This window comes from Bos grunniens, chromosome 27 (genome assembly GCF_055505025.1).
Source record: "Bos grunniens cultivar Pamir isolate PY7600 chromosome 27, Bosgru_T2T1.0, whole genome shotgun sequence".
NCBI lineage: Eukaryota > Metazoa > Chordata > Mammalia > Artiodactyla > Bovidae > Bos > Bos grunniens.
The window spans coordinates 39,022,340-39,041,352 of record NC_141191.1 but is presented as its reverse complement, the minus strand read 5'-3'; the positions used below and the strand labels follow the sequence as shown (position 1 = coordinate 39,041,352).

General features: G+C 42.3%; 1 non-coding gene across 1 annotated transcript; it reads right to left on the bottom strand.

The window, feature by feature from the left end:
* Positions 1–3,133: 3,133 nt before the first annotated feature.
* LOC147343840 (U6 spliceosomal RNA) lies at positions 3,134–3,237 on the bottom strand. The gene has a single exon (XR_015156540.1). It is a non-coding gene; the product is annotated as a U6 spliceosomal RNA (small nuclear RNA).
* Positions 3,238–19,013: the final 15,776 nt, after the last annotated feature.

The window sequence follows — 19,013 nt, the reverse complement described above, 5'->3', positions numbered from 1 at the left end:
GTCTCTGCTACCTTTGGTGAGATGGTACCTTGGGTCAATCCCTAGACTTTCCTCACTCTCCAGGTAGTACTAGTGGTAAAGAACCTGCCTGCCAAAGGAGGAAACGCAAGAGACGCAGATTTGATCCCTGGGTTACAAAGATCCCCTGGAGGAGGAAATGGCAACCCACTCCAATATTCTTGCCTGGGAAATCCCCTGAACAGAGGAGCCTGGTGGGCTATAGTCCCTGGAGTTGCAAAGAGTCGGACAGGACTGAGCGACAGAGCACACACACAGCTAAGTATCTCATCTATACAGAGAAGTATAATAAAATCAGCTGTCTCCACCACCGGATACAGGAGAATCACGCAGGAACGTGTGTATTACAAGTCTCTGCGATAATCATAGCACCAGCTCACACCTGGATAGTCCTTTGTAATTTTCCAAGTGCAATCACGTTCTGAAATAATCCCTGTTTTACAGAGGAAAACCGAGGCTGAGAGCACTTGGGTATTGTACAGCTCACAGTCTGCAGAATTGGAACTGAAGCCAGCTTTTATTCCTCCAAATTCTATCACTTTCCCACATTCTAACACTGCCACCTCATTTTCAAAAAGATTCTTTATTTCTCCAGCAGTTAACCATAGCATTTCATCCCAGAGCTTGGTCATTTTAAATTCTATTCTTAATTTGGTTTATATACTACTTTTTGGGAGCTCACCCATTGCACTAAGGAGATACTAATAAGTAAATAATGTCAGTTATTCATTATTTGTTTACTATTTTAATATAGTAAATCATATCGTCATGGCCAAAAAGTACGAAGCAGTTCTTTAAAGGTGCCTGTGTTAAACCCAGTGAGGAAATTGGGCCTGGCATGTCATGATCCCTGGTGCAGCTGAATACCGTTGCTAGTAGGGTGATTTTCAATAAAATTGAATATTCTCTTTTCAATACCATTTGGCATTGAATGGTATTGAAAACGGAAATGATATTTTCAACACCATTGTTGGGTGACATTTTCAATAGAATAAACAGCTTGCCCGCATCCTAAATACACACTTTTAAAAAAAACTTTCCAGCAGGTAACTATGTTTACATGGCTCTTTGGTCCTGGAATATATCACCGTCAAAGCGGCTCAAACCCTGCAGCCTGCTTTCTGCACAGTCCCACTGGAGAAGACCACACAGACCTATCCAAGGGCCCATTTGTCCGATGGTGTCAATGCAGCCTTCTCATGGATTAAAGAGGAAATCAGCCAGCAAGCCTAGGACACAGGATCCAAAAAGAAAAGACAGCAGACTGGGGCTGAGCAAAAGCAGAGAGAGAGGCAGAAGGAGACAGCAAAGTCAGGAAACTAGAGGCAAAGAAGAAAAAGGACTTTGTGTATCCTTGGCATTGGCGTCGCCCTGAGATGGGTAGATGCGCAGGAGAAGAAAGGGTGCTAATTCATATTCAGGCTGCAGAAGCCAAAAGAAGCAGTTTCTAAGAGCAGAGGCAATTAACTCGCTGCCCACACACACAAGAGAAGCTAACCAGCCCCTCCTGACTGTCTACTGGTTGGACTGGTGAGCAGCATGGACTCGGCGGGTCTCATGGCTGCAGGAACCTGCTGGTAGCCAGGCTTGACTTCCCCACGTGCCCTGGGGTCTAGGTTGCTTTGCCCACGGCTGAGGCCACAGTGAGCCCAAGGACCAGCTGGCCTGCTCAGCTCATTCCCCAAGAGGAACTACCTTCAGCTTCAGGGTTTATGATTCCATTGCATTTCTATGTAAAACAAATCCCACACGCATCTATATTAAAATCAGAGTCCGGTTTGGAGAATGGTAGATGAAGGGGGTATGACCTCATTGTTGAAAACATAAAAATATGAAACTATTTTTTTTAAATCATCCATAATCCCATAAATTCAGAGTAGTTAAAGAGTAATTGATATGTAACTAGGCTTTATATTTTCATAACAGTCATATAAAAAGTAACTGTCTGAAACCACCTCACCTTCCAGACAGGATCAGAGGATAATGACTCTGTTCTTACCTCTCGGTGTAGTATTTTCTTCCCTTTAAGTAATGCTTTTAACTTAGGCTACAGAATTCTAAACAATATTTTGTACAATAAAAACATCATAAAGAAGCTGCTGCATGGGAGAGAGAAACCTCTGAATGTTCAACATGACAGGCTCAATTCCAGATTCGCTCCTGATCTCAGTCAACGTGCTTTGTGTTCTTATGTAGTGGGAGCTTGGGTCTGTGTACTCTCTCGCAGTCTGTTTTGTTCAGTGTACATCATTTTCTGGACCCATGCCCCTAACTCATTTTTCCTTTGACATTGCAGGAGCCAGGTTTATAGCCAGAGCTCCTGAAATTTTATTTTATTCTAAATTTTTACTGGAGTATAGTTGCTTTACAATATTGTATTAGTTTCTAATGTAGACTGACTCATTTTCTAAACTGCCATCTCCCCCTCTGCTCAGGTTTTTAAAATTATATATATATATTTATATATATTTTTTAATTTTGGTCTGTGCGTAGCCTTTCCCTTCTCCAGGGGATCTTCCCAACCCAGGGATCGAACCCAGGTCTTCCTCATTGCAGGCGGATTTTTTACCAGCTGAGCCACAAGGGAAGCCATATATAACAAGTGGGGGCTACTCTCTAGCTGTGGTCCACGAGCTTCTCAATGCAGTGGTTTCTCTTGTGGACCCAGGGCACTAGGGTGCGTGGCTTCAGTAGCTGGGGCACCTGGGTTCAGTAGCTGTGGCTCCCTGGCTCTAGAGCACAGGCCCCCATTGTGGTGGCGTACGGGCTTAGATGCTCTGTGGCACGTGGGATCTTCCCGGCCCAGGGAGCAAACCCGTGTCCCTTGCCCTGACAGGCTGATTCTTTACCACTGAGCCACCAGGGAAGCCCTATATATTTATTTTTTGACAGCTGCGGCTGGAGTTGGAATTCTTTTTTAAAAATGTTATCGGAGTATTGCTGCTCTACAGCACTGTGTTCGTTTCTACTGCACAGCAGGGAGAGTCAGCTGTATGTAAAATGCAGCCCACTCCAGTGTTCTTGCCTGGAGGATTCCACGGACAGAGGACCCTGGTGGGCTAACAGTCCATGGCGTCACAAAGAGTCAGACACGACTAAGTGACTAACTTTCATCAAACATAGAGAACGCTTTATGAATTTGCGTGTCATCCTTGCGCCGGGGTCATGCTAATCTTTATATTGTTCCAATATCAGTATATGTGCTGCTGAAGCAGGCACTCCCCAGTTCTGATTTTAACCCCACACGCCATCAGTTTTGTTCCAGCCATGTCACTGGCCTGCTTAGAATCTTCGCTTGGTTCTCTGTTGTCTTTAGAATCAAAGCCAGGTGGATAAGAATCCACCTGCCAATGCAGGAGACAAGGGTTCGACCCTTGGTCCGGGACGATCCCACGTGCCGAGGAGCAGCTAAGCCCGTGTGCCACAACTACTGAGCCTGTGCCGTTGGGTCCAGAGGCGCAACTGCGGAGCTTGTGCTGTAGGACCCACTAGCCGCAACTACAGAAGCCCGCCCACCCTAGAGCCTGTGATCTGCAACGAGAGAAGCCACTCAGTGCAATGAACAGCCCGTGCACTGCAAGGAGGCTAGCCCCCACTCACCGCAACTAGAGGAAGCCCGTGCCCTGCAGTGAAGTCACAGCCAGATAAAAAAAAAAATCAAAGTCAAACATACGAATGCTTCCGAGTTGACCTCTTCACTTTGTCCCCTCCCCCAGCTCTGGACGCAGAGAATTAATCAGACTTGATAAGCACCGCTGAGTTCTCTCAAGGATGGATGCCCACGCCAGAGCCCACAGCCCCACAGCCCTGCCCCCACTTGCCACTACCCAGCTTGCTGATCTTGCTGGTCCAACTGGTTCTAAACTGTGTGTAGATCAGTGATGTTTGATGCTTTTGGTTTTCTCATCTGATCATTACTTGCTCAGAAGCTTTATCATCTTCACTGGGAGCAGCCCTCATTTTCTCCCTGATTTGCCTTAGATCCTTATCAGTTTAAGATACCACAAAGCTCACCTCTTGGATCTGTCAAGATTTAATCCACATTGTCCTTCATTGAAGAGATATTTCCAGTTCTGATGAACATTAATTCCCATATGTTTTGCTGTAGTGTGAGTGAGTTTTAATACTCATTCTTCACGATTATTCTACCACAGTCTCCTATGTGAAATTAGTCATCACCTCCTCTAAGATCTTGAAAGACTTTATGATTCCTTTGTTTTATCCTCTTTTAAGAATGTCTTTCGATGGTCTGTTTCACTATCTGAAGTCTGACCTCCTCAAGCATAAGGACTGGGTGTTATTTATCTCTGAATCCCCAGTGCATTCTGACTCATGGCAGTTCCGTGTTGGTGGAATGAATAGAAGACCTGTGTTAGTGGTTGTGTGGTTCAGTTCAGTTCAGTCATGTCTGACTCTTTGTGACTCCATGAATCACAGCACGCCAGGCCTCCCTGTCCATCACCCACTCACAGAGTCCACCCAAACTCATGTCCATCAACTTGGTGATGCCATCCAGCCATCTGTCATCCCCTTCTCCTGCCCCCAATCCCTCCTGGCATCAGGGTCTTTTCCAATGAGTCAGCTCTTCGAATCTGGTGGCCAAAGGATTGGAGCTTCAGCTTTAGCATCAGTCCTTCCAATGAACACCCAGGACTGATCTCCTTTAGAATGGACTGATTGGATCTCCTTGCAGTCCAAGGGACTCTCAAGAGTCTTCTCCAACACCACAGTTCAAAAGCATCAATTCTTCGGTGCTCAGCTTTCTTCACAGTCCAACTCTCACATCCATACATGACCACTGGAAAAGCCATAGCTTGACTAGACGGACCTTTGTTGGCAAAGTAATGTCTCTGCTTTTCAATATACTATCTAGGTTGGTCATAACTTTCCTTCCAAGGAGTAAACGTCTCTTAATTTCATGGCTGCAGTCACCATCTGCAGTGATTTTGGAGCCCAAAAAAATAAAGTCTGACACTGTTTCCCCATCTATTTCCCATGAAGTGATGGGACCGGATGCCATAATCTTTGTTTTCTGAATGTGGAGCTTTAAGGCAACTTTTTCACTCTCTTCTTTCACTTTCATCAAAAGGCTTTTTAGTTCCTCTTCACTTTCTGCTATAAGGGTGGTGTCATCTGCATATCTGAGGTTACTGATATTTCTCCTGGCAATCTTGATTCCAGCTTGTGCTTCTTCCAGCCCAGCGTTTCTCATGATGTACTCTGCATATAAGTTAAATAAGCAGGGTGACAATATACAGCCTTGACGTACTCCTTTTCCTATCTGGAACCAGTCTGTTGTTCCATGTCCAGTTCTAACTGTTGCTTCCTGACCTGCATATAGGTTTCTCAAGAGACAGGTCAAGTGGTCTGGTATTCCCATCTTTCAGAATTTTCCACAGTTTATTGTGATCCACACAGTCAAAGGCTTTGGCATAGTCAATAAAACAGAAATAGATGTTATCTGTGTGGAATTAAAGGAAGTCATTTCCTCTCAGCTCTACAACTCCTTAGCAGAGGACCTTCCACTCCTGTGGTCTCTTTTGCTCACAGTTATTCGGAATTGGAGCATCAGAGGATGGTCCCATGAGATCTTGAAGTAGGGCAGCCCTTCAGGGGGCGTGTGAGCTGCTCATTAAGGAGAGGGAGGTGGTCTGCAGAGGAGACAGCTAGAGTCCAGGGGGCCAGGGAGGGAGATCAGGTTTTCCTTGGTTCTCGCCAGGTTTTCTGCTTCTGATGCCTCATGAAGCTTTGGTCATAAGATACCACCCTATTCCTTAACTTGAGACCTCGCCAGTAAATGTCCCAGAGACACCTAGTTACCTAGTTACTCAGTAACAGAACGATTGCAACTTTCATGTTTTCATTAGAGGTCATAGTAACTTATCTGGTATTATGGCTAAGGCAACATTTTATTCTTTTACTAGACATGGAGAATCCCGTGGATGGAGGAGCCTGGTGGGCTCAGAGAGCCCATGGGGTCACAGAGAGTCGGACATGACTGAAGTGACTAAGCATAAGACATACAAAAGTCAACTCACCTTTAACTTAGTCATCAACAGATCTCTTTTTAACTGGCTTCTCTTTTTATTCTTCGGTTGGGCACTACCATGCTTACCGCAACTGAACTCACAGGCCCCATTACAACTTGATTTATCTTTCTGAATTAACAACATTAGAGGGCTTCACTGGTGGCTCAGATGGTAAAGAATCTGCCTGCAATGCAGGAGACCTGGGTTCAATCCCTGGGTGGGGAAGATCCCCTGTAGAAGGGGACGGTTACACACTCCAGTATTCTTGCATAGAGAATTCCATGGACTGAGGAGCCTGGCAGGCTTCAGTCCATGGGGTCACAAAGAGTTGGTTATGACTGAGCGACTAACACTTCACACTTAACAACAAGGATTATGTAAACTCTGTTACTGTCTAGGATAACATGAATTCACTTTATATTCACAGTTCTTGGGGTTCCACATGAAAGTGGAAAACTCAGATAGCAATTTTGGGTATTGATGGAAGGACCCAATAGAAAGGCAGGAATCAAGATTCCTCATTTATTTTACGTTTTTAGGACATAAATAAAAGCTAAACCAGTTCTAAGATTTTACCTTTGTAGTAGTTCATATAGTACCTGAACTGAGTATTAAAATTTTTTTTCTTTGCCTGGTGCAGTTTGTGGGATCCTAGTTCCCCAATCAGGGATCGAATCTGGGCCCTCAGCAGTAAGAGCATGGAGTCCTAACCACTGGACTGCCAGGGAATTCCTTAAAAAAAATTTTTTTTAATTGCAGTATATTGATTTACAATGTTGTGTTGGTTTCAGGGTTGTGTTGTGTTCAGGTTCAGCAAAGTAATTTATATATATAAGATCATGGCATCCGGTCCCATCACTTCATGGGAAATAGATGGGGAAACAGTGGAAACAGTGGCAGACTTTATTTTTTGGGCTCCAAAATCACTGCAGATGGTGACTGCAGCCATGAAATTAAGAGACGCTTACTCCTTGGAAGGAAAGTTATGACCAACCTAGATAGCATATTCAAAAGCAGAGACATTACTTTGCCAACACAGGTTCGTCTAGTCAAGGCTGTGGTTTTTCCAGTGGTCATGTATGGATGTGAGAGTTGGACTGTGAAGAAGGCTGAGCACCGAAGAATTGATGCTTTTGAACTGTGGTGTTGGAGAAGACTCCTGAGAGTCCCTTGGACTGCAAGGAGATCCAACCAGTCCATTCTGAAGGAGATCAACCCTGGGATTTCTTTGGAAGGAATGATGCTAAAGCTGAAACTCCAGTTCTATGGCCACCTCATGTGAAGAGTTGACTCATTGGAAAAGACTTTGATGCTGGGAGGGATTGGGGGCAGGAGGAGAAGGGGACAACAGAGGATGAGATGGCTGGATGGCATCAAGACTCGATGGACATGAGTTTGAGTGAACTCCAGGAGTTAGTGATGGACAGGGAGGCCTGGCATGCTGTGATTCATAGGGTCGCAAAGAGTCAGACATGACTGAGCGACTGAACTGAACTGAACACATGCATATATATATATATATATATATATATATATATATATATAGTGGCTCAGTGGTAAAGAATCCTCCTGCCAAAGCAGGAGACGAAGGATACAAGTTTGATCCCTGGGTCAGGAAGATCTCCTGGAGTAGGAAATGGCAAGCTGCTCCAGTACTCTTGTCTGGAGAATCCCATGGACAGAGGAGCCTGGCGGGCTACAGTCCATGGCGTCACAAAAGAGTCGGACACGACTTAGCAACTAAACAACAACGCATATATGTGGATGTTCTTTCTCATATTCTTTTCCATCATAGGCTATTACAAGACATTGACTATAGTTCCCTGTCATACGTAGCATGTCCTTTTGTCCATTTTGTGTACAGCTGTGTATCTGTTAATCCCAAACGCCTAATTTAGCTCTCCCTCTCTCCCCTTTGGTAACAGAAGATTGTTTTCTATGCCTGTGAATATGTTTCTGTTTTGTAAATACATTTATTTCTGTCATCTTTTTAGATTCCACAAATAAACAATGCCATATGATATTTGTCTTTCTCTGTCTGACTTACTTCACTTAGTAGAAAAACCTTTATGTCCATCATGTTGGTGCAAATGGCCTTCATTCTTTTTTATGGTTGAGTAATATTTCATTGAATACATATCTGTATCTATATGCCACATCTTCACCTATTCTTCTGTTGATGGACCCTTAGGTTGCTTCCATGTCTTGGCTATTATATTGAGTGAGTTTTTATTTAAAGAAATTTTATTGTATAATACAATACAGATCCCCAAATCCACACAAAACAAATATATAGCTTCATCAGTAATTATAAGGCAGACACCCCCTTGTTATTGCAACTCAGGTCAGGAAATAGAACTTGCCCTCCACCCCATGTGGCCATCACGATCACAACTCCCCTCACGTTAAGCTTTAGTTATACAAATGGCAGAAGAATTGTAGGCAATTATGCAAATAGTTTTGCAAAGAGAGTATTTACATATATCAGATTTTAGCACTTAAAATGATTTAAAAATCCTACTTGCAGTAAAAAAAGTATGAACATATTAATCACTATGCTCTATAGTTTATTGTGTGCTCTCTCTATAGGTAGATGGACATGTATATATCTTTAATATATTATCCTGGACAGATGGACAGACATATTTTTTTTTAATATCTTATCCTCACTACACCCCTTCCAGGAGTTTATTTAACAAACAAGGAAGCCAAAGATCAAAGTTAAAGAAGTTTGCTCAAGGGATAAAACTAGAATTGAAATCAAGGACTTTTCCAGGATCCCTTTCCAGGATCTCCTGCTATGATAATTCTAAATGGTTCTTATTTGTTATTAAACAGGTTTACCACAATCTAAGAATGTTCTATTCATGGGGTCACAAAGAGTCTGACACGACTGAGCAACTGAACTGAACTGAAGAATGTTCTGTTGCTGTATGTTATAGAAAGTAAGAAACTTCACTATTTTTAAAATTATATCACACAACCATTTCACTCTTGAGAACAGTGTTTTTCCTTGATTCATTCTAGCATTCTAGCAATGCTTCGTTTTTAGCATAAAATATGTAGGCTGGCTCAAAGTGAGTATACAACAATTCTTATGGAATACGTATTGTCAGATGCTACTACTGGGAATTGCATTTAACCCTGAAAACAGTTCTTTGAGGTGGGAGTGATTATCTCCATTTTAGAGATGAAGGTACCAAGCGCTATAGGTAAGAAAAAGAGTGGAGATGGAAAACAGGTCTTTCTGAGACCACAGCTCACACCAGCAGCCCCTGGGATGCCTGCCCACCACACACACCTACTGACCTTGTGTTCACTCGGTCACTGGTGGTACCTGTGCTGCAGGAGTCTTCTTTTTAAAAAACTGTAATACTCTTGAGTAACTGAACTGAAACTGTCGCAGAAGGATATGATAGAAAGAAGCAGATGAACAAACCCCACGTCCTTCACGTGCTCCTAACCCGTGCCTCTTGGCTCTTTTCCAGATCTACATGTCAAGAAATTAGAAGACAATCGCTTCCTGGCAGGAAAGCTACGGCAAACCAAGACAGTGTGTTAAAAAGCAAAGACATCACTTTGCTGACAAAGATCCGTCTAGTCAAGGCTATGGTCTTTTCAGTAGTCATGTACGGATGCGAAAGCTGGACCATAAAGAAGGCAGAGCGCCGAAGAATTGATGCTTTTGAACTGTGGTGCTAGAGAAGACTCTTGAGAGACCTTGGACAGCAAGGAGATCAAACCAGTTAGTCTTGAAGGAAATCAACCCTGAATACTCATTGGAAGGACTGATGCTGAAGCTGAAGCTCCGATACTCCCACCTGATGCGAACAGCAGACCCACTGGAAAAAAAACCCTGATGCTGGGAAAGATTGAAGGCAGAAGGAGAAGAGGGTGACAGAGGATGCGATGGTTGAATGGCATCACCAATTCAATGGACATGAACTTGGGCAAAGTCCGGGAGATGGTGAGGGACAGGGAAGCCTGGTGTGCTGCAGTCCGTGGGTTTGCAAAGAGTCAGACATGACTTGGCGACTGAACAACAACAAAATAAGGGCTTTGAAGCAAAAGGAAGAATTCAGCCCATCCTTAATAGAGAGCCCTGGCGCCTGCAGTTTCTTTGATTTACCAAAAGGATACACAGGAGAAGAGGTATGGAAACCTTTGCATCATACTTATTAGTTACTGTGGATGTTTTTTAAATTACCAGAGAGTGTTATGACAGAGTGGCAATAAAAGAATAACGTTTTCCATGTGAACTGGAGTTATTTTGAATTTCGTTTGTGCAGCAATTTATGTAAGCCTGTCTGTCACTGTGAAAGGCCTTGTCTTCTTTTGTTTTCAAAGTCATAACTTAAATGACAAACAAATATGTTAAGTGGCTTTTGTGAACTGGCTACAAGCTTTGCGTGCCCAGACTTGTCTGGTACAAAGTGTACAAAACAGTCGTGTGATTTATAAACTATGGGGTAATTGAATGAATACAAAGAAAAAAAGGAATCCTCTATATTTTAGTATTTGGGAATGATACTCTAAAAATACTGTAAGGAAATTTTGCTGTTATTTGCTTGACTTTTCTCTAATGTCCAAGAGACTTGAATAAGGCTGATAAATCAGGCATGCTAATTTATTCCCCAGCAATAATATCTGCGCTATTTTCCACTGGAAACAATGCTTGAACCTCCAGACCATTCCATTTCTACCATGAGGATCATTGAAGCACAGAATGGCAAGGCTCTCAAGAGATAATATAATTCTGGTTTTTAACATTGAGACTTTCCCTAATTTCTATGGGCCCATATTTCTATCAGGAAAAAAATGGAGATATTATTATTACTTGAACGATGACACAGAAGACTGAAGGTTTTGGTTTCTTTTAAAAGACTTTTTTGATGTAGACCATTTGTTTAGTCTTTATAGAATTTGTTATAATAATTGCTTCTGCTTTATGTTTTGATTTTTTTGCTGCAAGATATATGGGATCTTAGTTCCCCAACCAGAGATCAAACCTACAACCCCTGCGCTGAAAGGCAAAGTCTCAACCACTGGACTGCCAAGGAAGTTCCCTGAAGGGTTTTTGGCGTTGTCAAAGTGTGAGACATCTAGCCATGTGTTCACACATGGCAGTTTCATTTGATGACTTGATTCCTATACGTTGTAAGTTTTCCTGAGCTAGCTGCCTTTCCTGAGACTGCAGAGAAAGCTGAAGAATACATGCTTTTGTGGCCTGGAGGCATTAAGAACTCCATGCATGTTTGATTTTCTCTTCCAAGCTCTTAAATATAGAAATCGGTTACACAGTAAAAGAATATTGAACAGCATCACCAAAGATTATTTCATTGCCTTCCAAGGGGCTCAGGTGGTACATCATTTAGGATGTGAGCATCCTGGGGGAAAGGCAGTCTTATTCCCATTTAACAGACGCACAAATTGAGGCCTGGTGAGGTTAGTAAGGTACACTCATATTCAAATAGAAATTGCACAGATTGAAACAGGCTGAAGCCTGGGTTTCAAATTCTGTGTTCTGTTAACTAAACCATTATCTAGTTCATTTTCTCTCTCAGTTGGTGCTTTCAAAATTGTCCCAAAACATGTAGCAGTCAAGACTTGTCTTTGATTGCATTAAATGTGACTTGATACAAACTAAATCAAATTCAAATTATATTTTAACTTCTTAGGAGAAAGATGAATTAGATCCTTCTGATTGGCCCAAAATCAGAAGTTGTAATAGAATTCAAAAGGAAATGGGTTGTTTGGACCATGAAGTGACTTCCCTCTATTCAGAATTGCTTCAAGCTAAATTTAAAATTTACTCTCAAACAGCTGGAGAAAGCAAACGTCATCTTCAGTCTGAGATATCAGTAATAGAACACTAAGTGTCTGGTTAATATGTTCAGTTCAAATTTCTCCACAGTTATAATTAAGGACCAGTGTTTCCAAAAATTTTACAACTCTTTTGAAGCATACTTGACTTGCCAAGGTCTTTTTTTAATAAACAAAGAAAGCATATATTTTACAAGTATTAAGTTAGCATAACTAAGCGTTGTTATTAATTCTGTTTCACTATGGCAACAGGCCTCGGGCTAAGAAGACACATTAGAAGTAGCCAAAAATAACCAGAACATTAAGTAAAGCTAGCGTGCAACCAGATAAGCCAATTTTGAGTAAGTAACCACTTCTCCAGCTACTTTGATTTATTTATCATTGGTAGATGAATGAAAATCTGTCCTTGGAACTGAGGTTTTTAAAACCCAGTCCCCAATCCTCTGCAGAAAATACCGCAGGACTCGAACATGAATAAAGAAAATTAACGCTGACGGTCAAAAGTCTCAAGGAAGAAAAGGAGGAATTCTTTTCTCTAAAAGATTTGCTAGTAAAGCCTTGACACCTCGACACAGCTGCCTGAAGTTTGTCTGCAATCAGCCCGGCCGGTGTCCCCTCCCGCGGTCCGGACTGTTGACACAGTTCGGTTGGTTTCTGTGCACGACAAATTGGCACTTGTCACGGGCCCTTGCCACCCACCTCTACAAGGAATAGATGAGGTGCTGCAGCTGCTGCCCTTCGACACCCCCTGAAAGGAGTTCAGGGTGGAGAGCAGGGATGAGGCACTCCGTACTTTAGGAAAACTGGGAGGGCAGGTCTTCAGTGAGATGTTTTCAGGAGCTGGTTTTATGAGCCCAACTCTTGTATCGCCTCATATCCAAAAAAAGCACTAAAATCCTTTACAGTGACGACTGCTCCTTGAGACAAGCATAAACCTTCTGGAAAAATATGTGCTTGATTGCATGTACTCTCCCTTCCCCAAAATCACATACCGACATTCCCCGCTGCCTCCTTGGAGCAGCTTCTCAGAGCTGTGTGCGGTGCTGTCTCCCGGGCTGCAGCTCTATTTTGCCCCAAATAAAAGTAACGTGAAACTTTCATGTTGTGTATTTTTTAAGTCAACATTTCCAACGAGTAGTACTGTATTGATTGAGGTTTTGCTGATATATGACAGTAATGTCATTAGATATTTAAAATTTTTGTCTTATATGGGGGTAGAGTTGATTTACAGTGTTGCGTTCATTTCAGGTGTACAGCAAAATGATTCAGGTATACATATACATTGGAGAAGGCGATGGCACCCCACTCCAGTACTCTTGCCTGGAAAATCCCATGGACAGGGGAGCCTGGTGGGCTGCCGTCTATGGGGTCACACAGAGTTGGACACGACTGAAGTGACTTAGCAGCAGCAGCAGCAGCAGCAGCAGCACCATACATATACATATATCCATTCTTTTTCAGATTCTTTTCCCATATAGGTTTGCCCGCACAGAGTTCCCTGTGCTAAACAGCAGGTCCTTTTTGATGACCTACTTTTACACATAATAGTATATATATGTTAATACCAAACTCCTAATAATATATCCCTCTCCCCTAACCTTTCCCTTTGGTAATCTAACCATAAGTTTGTTTTCTCAGTTTGTGAGTTTGCTTTTGTTTTGTAAATAAAAGTTCATTTTGTAAATAAAGTTCATTTATATCATGTTTTTAAAGGTTCCACATAATAAGTGACATCATGTATTTGTCTTTCGCTGACTTATTTCACTTAGTATGATAAACTCTAGATCTACTATATTTTGCTTAAGAATGATAAATTGTGGAAGATGCTGACAAGTACACTCCAACTGTGGTGCTGTTGTGATCTGCTAAATCTGAATGTAACCACAGAGAAATCGATTTGTAAAAGCAGTCACCTGCACCATGACTCCTCTTTCAGGAAACAGATGGAATCGGTCCACTCAAGACGGTCTGAAACCAGCTGGCGAGTCTGTGGTTTCCCGGCAACCCCTGGCAGCTCAGGCCAGCTTCCTTCTCTTCGGAATTCAAAGAGCTTTGCATTTGCCGGCCTTTATTAGAAGGTGTAAACGAGCTTGTTGTTATTGTTGTCATATCTGACTCTTTGCGACCCCATGGACTGTAGCTCGCCAGGCTCCTCTGTCCGTGAGATTTCCCAGGCAGGAATACTGGAGTGGGTTGTCATTTTCCTCTCCAGGGCATCTTCCCGACTCAGGGACTGAACTCAAGTATCCCGCATTGCAGGTGGATTTTTTACCACTGAGCCACTAGAGAAGCCCTAACATGAATTTAAGAAATCTCAAACCAATGGAAATATAAATTCGGAAAGGCAAATGTATAACAACACACAAAAGCTAACATTTTGGGATTGTTTGCTTCTTTTTGATTTTCTAGGCCACCATATTTATCGGTATGATGAACTAAAATTTAATTACTAATTTTTTGAAGAATAATTGTGTGTATATATATATGCATATATATGTACGTATGTATGTATGTATATGGGCTTCCCAGGAGGTGCTAGTGGTAAAGAACCTGCCTGCCAAGGCAGGAAATGTAAGAGATGCAGGTTTGATCCCTGGGTTGGAAGATCCCCTCGAGAAGGGCATGGCTACCCACTCCAGTATTCTTGCTTGGAAAATCCCCTGGACAGAGGAGCCTGGCAGGCTACAGTCCATGGGGTCGCAAGAGTTGGACACGACTGAGCACACTTGCATGCATTCAGGATTGGAAGAGGCAATCCCACTGCTCACTTTTCTTCATTTGTAAAATGGTAACCAAAAGCACATCTCTATTCCCACCTCACCGAGATGCCCTGTTTTGATATGAAACTGTAGAATCACTCTCTTTATTTAGGAGTTCTAACGCATCTTATCATTTTGGTGGAGGAAGAGGTGACATTCTGATTGTTTGTGTTGGAACTAAGATGGTGAAAGTGAAAGTTGCTCAGTCATGTCCAGCTATTTGCGATCCCATGGACTCTATAGTCCATGGAATTCTCCAGGCCAGAATATTGGAGCGGGCAGCCTCTCCCTTCCCCAGGGGATCTTCTCAACCCAGGGATTGAACCCAGGTCTCTTGCATTACAGGCGCATTCTTTACCAGCTAAGCCAACAGGGAAGCCCAAGAATACTGGAGTGGGTAGCCTATCCCTTCTCCAAGGGATCTTCCTGACCCAGGAATCAAACCGGGGTCTCGTGCATTGCAGGCGGATTCTTTACCAACTGAGCTCTCAGGAAAGCCTATGAAGATGAAGAAAGAGGGAAGAATTGGATGCAGGAGCCAAATAAATAGGTATTTAGTTAACTGCTTTTGTGATATGATTTCAGAGGCCATAAGCATACTTTTATCCCTAAGAATTACCTCTCTGTAATGTTTGAAAACTTCACTGCTTTCCAACTGGAGGTTTTCTGTTAAAATGCAGAACAAACACCCCATAAGAAGTAATACTTAGACTGTTGTGGAAGTGTGTTTTCGATTCTTGGAATAGATTTTGATAGAGAGCAGAAGGATTTTGGATACTGTGGGAAGAAGTACAGAAGAAATAAACATAATATTGTCCAGACAGCTGCTTTTCAGTTTGCCAATGATTCAGTTCAGTCACTCAGTCATGCTCGACTCTTTGCAACCCCATGGACTGCAGCACGCCAGGCTTCCCTGTCCATCACCAACTCCCGGAGCTTGCTCAAGCTCATGTCCATCGAGTCAGTGATGCCATCCAACCATCTCACCCTCTGTCATCCCCTTCTCCTCTTGCCTTCAGTCTTTCCCAGCATCAGGGGCTTTTCCAATGAGTCAGTTCTTCACATCAGGTGGCCAAAGTATTTGAGCTTCAACTTCAGTGAAGACTGATATGGTACAAAAAATAGAATCTGATTGACCAAGAAGTTGATTTACAAATGTTTTTCTATAATAAAGTAATTCCAAGCCTATATAAAAATGAAAACAGTACAAAGTGTTCTACATACAAACAGTAAAAAGTGTTCATTCCCTCGTGATAAGAGCCCCTACTTGCTCTATCAATGTCTTTCCCCAACTGATTATTCATTATGCCTAGAATTTGGTTAGATTTGAGTTTCCAGGTGCTGGCACTTCTTTTTTTTTCCCAAAGAACTTTCTTTAGTATTTCTTGTTCAGCAGGTTGGCTGCTGATAAAGCCTTTTGATTATCATTTACTTGAAAGTATTTTATTTATCTATACATCTTTGTCATGGCTACTTTGAAGTTCTTGTCTGCTAATTCAACATCCAGGTCATCTTGGAGTCAGTTTGCTTTGACTATTTTTACTCTTGACTATGGACCATATTGTCCCATTTCTTCTCCTGACTGTGGATCTCATTTTCATGCTCATTCCTGTACTTTTTCATTATATGTTGGGTATTTTGGATGACATGGTATTAGAGACTCTAGATTCTGTTAACTCCCTCTGAGAAGTGCTGGGTTTGCTCAAGCAGATGATTAAATTTGGCCAGGTTCAAATTGTACCTGGCCAATGGTAAGCACCAGCTGATTGCCACCCTTAGTCTCTTCAGCTGTTTGATTTCTGCCAGGTTCCTTGGGGTCTCTCACGTAGATTCAGTGATCAGCCAAGGACTTGGCAGAATTTATATGCAGATTTTGGGGTTCCTCCTTCTGGGGTTCACTTCTTTTCTGCGATTCACCTTTTTCTGTGATATTCTTCCTCACTTTTCAGCTTAGAAGTTCTGAACTCTATCCTGTTTGTCGAATCAGTTTCACTGTAGCTTTCTGCTTGAGTTCTAGTTATTCTCAACTGGTGGACTAAGAAATACCTTCAGGCAAAAAACCCATATAAACACAAATCTCAACCACTGCTGTCCCTTCCTTCAAGGGTTATCTTCTTCCTTGTTTCCCTGTTTATGCCTTCTTTCAAATTGTTTTCATGTTTTGTTCTGAACTCATTATCTGTAAGAGAGTTAGTCTGACACAATTATTCCTCCATTACCAGAAGCAGAATTATTTTAAAAATATAAAAAATAAACATCAATTTTATAAATTTTATTTTTTTTTTTACTTTACAATATTGTATTGGTTTTGCCATACATCAACATTATAAATTGATGTGAGTTAATTAATTATTTCAGCAACTATCTACCAAGCATTTACTCTAGACTAGTTACAATGGCACCTCACTCCAGTACTCTTGCCTGGAAAATCCCATGGACGGAGGAGCCTGGTGGGCTGCAGTCCATGGGGTCGCTAAGAGTCGGACACGACTGAGTGAGTTCACTTTCACTTTTCACTTTCATGCATTGGAGAAGGAAATGGCAACCCACTCCAGTGTTCTTGCCTGGAAAATCCCAGGGACGGCGGAGCCTGGTGGGCTGCCATCTATGGGGTCGCAGAGAGTCGGACACGACTGAAGTGACTTAGCAGTAGCAGCAGTTACTATTTACTAGAAAGCATTCCAGATATAAGATTTATATCAGCACATGCTGTGTGCTTAGTTGCTCAGTCATGTCCGACTCTGCAATCCCATGGACAGCAGCCCGCCAGGCTCCTCTGTCCATAGGGATTCTCCAGGCAAGAATACTAGAGTAGGTTGCCATGCTCTCGATCTTCCCAAACCAGGGATAGAACCCAGGTCTCCCGCATTGCAGGCAGATTCTTTACCGTCTGAGCCACCAGGGAAGCCCATATTGGCATGTAGTCAATTAAGTGTGCCTGGTTTTTTAAACCTCAAAATAAAATGTTATTCAGAGACATAATCCCTCCCCCCAAAATAAATAAAATACCTTTACTTGTTATATCATAAATATTTCATGTGGGACTTTTTTTTTTTTTCCAGATTTCTGAGGTCAAAGGGATTTGCAGTTGAGTTTAACAACATCAACATTGGTTGCAGTTAAAAATTCTCAGCTTTCTTCAGCCTGTTTGAAATCTGTCAAAATATGTCTTTCATGAAAATCCCCAGGATGGAGCCACTCTTTCGTAATAATGAGACCTCTGTTGCTTCTTGATTTGGAAGAGAATAAAGAAACTTTGGAATAAGAAACATCAAAAATAAAAGACACGAGTAGCACAGTGCTCCTTCAGTGTCACATTTGGGACAGAGAAGCTCCAATGACCCCAGATGGTTGCTTGCTTCCCCTTTGACTTATCATCTTCCTAGCTTGGGTGTGGCTGCTGTACAGCTTTAGCTTTTTACTGTATGTAAATAAAATTAAGGTCCGCAGACTCCAGCGCTAAAGGCTGCTTGTTCATTTGTGGGTGAGAGGTCCAGGGTAGGAGAAAGACAACCTGTTGCTGGAAGTTTCCATGTAGGCTCAGTTCTTTGGTTGACTCCTCATCCTCACTCTTAAATCCTTAATCAAGACTTAACCTCACCCATACAGACTGGAAAGAGGCTGAGGAGGGGCAAAAAGACAGGTGGGAGATGCTTCTTGCTCTGTAGTTTTGTCTGGCTCTGACTTTATTAGGGAATCGTGTGGGAAACAGATGAAGACTAAGCTCCAGTCGCTCTTCTGTGAGCTTTGCTATTTTGCATAACATTGGATATAAGCCAAATGTCCTCTTTATTTCCAGAACCCATATGTTAATCCCAAACTCCTAATTTATCCTTCCCCATGACGTTTGCTTTCAAAATCTGTGTCTTTTGTTTTGTAAATAAGTTCATTTGTAAAACTTTTTAAAAATTTCACATATAAGTGATATGTTATTTTATATACAGTAGTGTCTAACTAAGACACTTTTATTCTTAATATCTGAAGTTACTTTTAATACCATTTCCTCTCTTACTTTTACTGAATACTTGACTATATTTCCAACATTACAGCAATCTTACCATAAACTCTGCGTCTTACTTCCTGGTGAATCCTCAAGAACTCCACCGGAAACGGTGTAAGGTTGAGAACAAACCTTTGTGCCCTTGGAGCAGTGGGCTGGCCCAGCTGTGCACCCAGGGGAGCTGCCCATGGCACTAACCTCGCATCTTTCACGCAGTGAAAGAGAGGAATGAGGAAAAGGAGAACACCAGTGTTAGTGAGCTGTTTATTAGCCATGCGGCTTTTCTTCCAAAGAAAACAGCTCCGTCGTGGACCCTTGATGGATTCCCGGGGGCGAGGGGGTGCAGAACCAGGACAGTCAGCTGGCGTGGCTTTGAAGTGTGGC